Here is a 4,630-nt window from a genome sequence, read left to right on the forward strand (position 1 = left end):
TCTGCTTGAGACCCGAGTTATGGAACAACAAGGAATGCAGCCTCCCTCTAGTGCACCATCTTGGATCTCAATCTTGTACCTAAATTCTATCACGTGAGTCCACTTTATAACACTGCTCTAGAATCTTTTCCATACATAATCCAAAGCCGTATAGGCCATATCTTTTCCTTAGTTCCTCCCCAAGATAATGTGGGGCCAAAATATCTCTAGGTTTACCTTCTGGAAGCTTCTCATTCAACTGACTTGTTTTAGAGTGAAAGGCGAAATCCCTCATTTCTTCTACTCCGTGTTTTTTAAATATTTTGACCTATGGTCCATTATAAGACCATATCTTGCATTGAAACCCATGTTTCAATACACATATATATAACTGAAGCCACAAATTTGTAAGATGAAACCCTACTCCATATGGTTCATTAACTTGCTAGGACTGCCATAACAAAATTCCGCAGACTGGACAACTTAAACGACAGAAATTTATTATCTCCAATTCCATGGCCTACAAGTCCAAGATCTAGGTCTGAGCTGGACTGGTGTATCCCAAGGCCCCTTTCTTTGGTTTGCAGCTGGCTACCTCCTCCCTGTGTCCTAGTACATTCTATCCTCTGTGCACCAGCATGCCTATGGAGTCTGTGTATTCAAGTTTCCTCTTCTTAGAAGGATACCAGTTAGCCAGAGCAGTGGTGACTGCTTGTCATCCCAGCAACTTGAAAGGCAGGAGGATTGCAAGTTCGAGACCAGCCTCAGCAATTTTTCAAGACCCTTAGCAACTTAGCTTGTTTAAAACTAAAAAAAAAAAAAAAAAAAAAAGGAACTGGTGTAGTGGTGCATGCTTGTAATCCCAGCTGTTTGGGAAGCTGAAGCAGGAGAATCCCAAGTTCAAGCCAGCCTCAGCAACATAGTGAAGCCCTAAGCAACTTAGCGAGACCCTGTCTCTAAATATAAAATAAAAAGGGCTGGGGATGTGGCTCAGTGGTTGAGTGCCCCTGGGTTTAATCCCCAGTATCAACACACACACACACACACACACACACACACAGACACAGATACACACACAGGTTGGGGATATAGTTCAGGGGTTAAGTACCTCTGGGTTTAATTCCTGGTGGTACTAAAACAAAAAGAAGGATCTCAGTTAGATTGGATTTGGGTGTGCCCTAGTAGTTTCATTCTAACTTTACCTCTTTTAAAGACCCTATCACCAAATATAGTTATATTCTGAGGTACAGGAATTAGGACTTCAACATGCAAATTTAGGAGGAAGACAATCTGTCCCAAAACATAAAATAAAAGCAATGACACTTACATAAAATGTTATTTATTAGTATTTAAATACAACAGTGTCAGCTGGGGAAGTGGGCATACCTGTAATATCAGTGACTTGGGAGTTTGAGGCAGAAGGATCATTAATTCAAGGCCAACCTCAGCAACTTAACTACACTGTGTCAATACATACATACACACATAAAAGGACTGGGGATATAGCTCGATGGTAGAGCACCCCTGGGTTCAATCCTCAGTGCCACAATTATAATAATAACAATTAATATATACATACGTTCTACACATAATGGTTCTCCCATTTGGGCTGCTGTAATATTCCATGGGGTAACTTAAACAAGACATTTATTCTCACAGTTCTAGAAACTGGAAGACTGAGATTAAAGCCCTGGTAGATCTAGTGTCTGGCAAAGTTTCTCTTCCTGGTTTTCCCTATTTTCATTGGATCTTCACATAGGGAGGAAAGGGAGAGGAAAAGAATGAGGGAGAGATGGAGGGGGCAGGAAATGAACCATCTCTCCCATGTCTGTTTTATAATGGCACTAATTCCATTATGAGGGCCTCTCCCTCATAACCTAATTATCTCCCCAAAGTTCGCACTTCCTAATACCATCACATTGGGGGTTTAGGCTTCAACATAGGAATTTGGAGAGGGGGACACAAACATTTAGTGCTGGAGATGTGGCTTAGTGATAAAGCACCCCTAGGTTCAATCCCCAGTATGGTAAAATGATAATAAGAACAACAGTCATACTAGACTGTTGGTTTTTTTCATTTTGCTTAATGTTTTAAGACCATCCTTAAATGTAAATAAAAAATCACCTTCAGTATAATGCCATGATCAACATATAAATATTTTATCTAAATATGTTTCTTTATCTGGGTCCAGTGGTATACACCTATAATCCCAGTGATTTGGGAGGCTGAGGTAGGAAGATTGCAGGTTTGAGGCCAGCCTCAGCAATTTAGTGAGACCCTCACTCAAAACAAAACTCTGTCTCGAAATAAAAAATGTAAAGGACTGGGGATGTGACTCAATTGTAAGGTGCCCCTAGGTTCAATTCCCAGTATGAAATAAATTAACATGTTTCTTTAATGTTACAAATATTTTTTGTGGAAGTTAAGTAGCAAATGTTTCAACAGAAAATATGAGATGCAACAGTATCTAATTTTGTTTATTCAAACTACCTTTATTGTAATATTTTCTTTATATTGTAGCTGTGGCAATAGTCTTTTTGACTTGCTCTAACAGTAATGTCTTTTGAGTCCTTAAATAGCCTGATGGTATTGAAATTATGCTTCCCCTGTGACTGCAAATTTAGTTAAAAATGTCTAAAAATTTTATTTAAAGAAGTCAATTTTTTTGCCCAAATATAATCTGTAAAATATTTGCCAAATGAGATTGCTTTCCAAGTAGAAAAATGTGACTCTCATTCTTACTTTCATATCCACATTTAGGACTATTCCTAGCAAGAACATCAGTAGGGTACAAAAAGTAGGTCTGATTTGCCCTAATCACTGAACAGTACATGTCTGGAATGTGGCTATTTGCCAAATTTACTTTATCAAAATAAAATGAGCAACTTTCACTAAAATTTTCAGTAACTTCCATGAGATTTAGCAAAATTTCTCTTGACATTCAACTTTCAAGATGAACAAAATAATAATTCTAATCAGAACTGCTATTGGCAGCATGAATATTTATGATCTGTACTGTTTTCTGATCAGATTTACTACTTTGTCTCTTCTAATTGTTTGCTTACATTTTAGACTTACATTGTTCAACACTGTATTTTTCCAATTCTATGAAAGTCTATTTGTATTGGAGCCTAATTTTAGACAGCGCTAATGATAAGTGCTTCAAATAGAGGTCAGTTTTGTTCATTCTATGTTCTTGCCACCTGGAATAATGCCTGGCCCATATTAGGCACTAAAAGAATATGTGATAAGTAAAAAAACAAATACTGTATATGATAGTCTTGGTATACATATCAGACTTAAAATGTTGGGAGACTTACACCATCAAGGTGAATTGCAAATTCTATAAATATTCCTGTCAATGTTAAGGCAAAGATTTGATAAAATACATTGTCACTTAAAAGTATTTTAAATTTATTACTTGATTTATCAAAAGTCAAATGCATGATAGAAGGCTTTTTTCTTTTATTTATCTACTTATTCTTTTTAAAAATATTTTTAGCTATAGATGGACACAATATTTTTAATTTATTTATTTTTTAAGGTGGTGCTAATCATCAAACCCAGTGCCTCACATATGCTAAGCGAGTGCTCTACCACTGAGTCACAACCCCAGCCCTATTTACTTATTCTTTTTTTTTTCCAGGTTTCATTCACTTTATTTTTTATTTTATTTATTTTATTTTAGTATAAAAACTCTATGTTGTAGCCACAGCTGGAGCCAGGGTCCTCTGTACAGAGACTCTGATGTGGGTTTTCACAAGATGGTCAGTGAATTCCTGATAGGGAGACTTGGTGAACACAGTTTCTTTCCAGAGATCGGGAGTCAAATAGCTGTATGTCTTGGAGATGGCATCCAAGGTGGCCTTAGCGAAACTGCCCAAGGTGGCGGTGCAGCCCCTGGCAGAAGTGTAGCAGTCATCAATACAGCCGTCAGCAGCAGCTTCTTGGGCACAGGAGCTGAGACAATGCCAGTACCTGTCGGGGCAGGGATGAGCCACACAGCACGGAACCAAAACGTCCAGTCACCTTGCAAGGGACAGTGTGGGGCTTGCCAATCTTGTTCCCCCAGTAGCCTCTCCGCACAGGAACAATGGAGAGCTTGGCCAGGATGATGGCCCTCGGATAGCAGTGGCTACCTCCTTGGAGCACTTTATCCGGTCTAACATGACCACTGTAGTCCCCAGTGGCAACAAATGCCTTAAACCTGGTCCACTGGCCAGCACGAGTTTGCTTCATACAGGCATGATCTTCAAAACCTCATCCTTCAGTGACGCCCCCAGAAAGAAGTCGATGATCTCAAACTCCTTGATAGGCAAAGAGGTAGAGCTCCTCTACGGACTTAGTCTTCATGTCCTTGACCAGGCGGCCCAACTTGGTGACTGGGATCCACTCCTTGTCTTCGGCCTTGCCTCCGCGAGCGCAGTGGCCCCTGCCCGGTCCCCCACCTCGGCTGCTGCCTCGGCCACCCATTGGGGGCTCTGGGGGCCCCCAGACCCTCGGGCCCTCCCACTGCACCGGTGTCATCCACCATTTGGTGTTTCCACAGATAAGCATTTGTTCTTATTTTTTATTTTGGAAGAAAAAATTTTTTTCAGAACTGGGAATTGAATCCAGGCCTGCTCTACCACTGAGCTACATGCTCAACCCT

At 40.1% G+C, this 4,630-nt stretch overlaps 1 pseudogene; it reads right to left on the minus strand.

The window, feature by feature from the left end:
- Positions 1–3,677: 3,677 nt before the first annotated feature.
- Positions 3,678–4,347, minus strand: LOC124980403 (40S ribosomal protein S2-like; annotated as a pseudogene).
- Positions 4,348–4,630: the final 283 nt, after the last annotated feature.

Source organism: Sciurus carolinensis, chromosome 3, assembly GCF_902686445.1.
Source record: "Sciurus carolinensis chromosome 3, mSciCar1.2, whole genome shotgun sequence".
Taxonomy (NCBI): domain Eukaryota; kingdom Metazoa; phylum Chordata; class Mammalia; order Rodentia; family Sciuridae; genus Sciurus; species Sciurus carolinensis.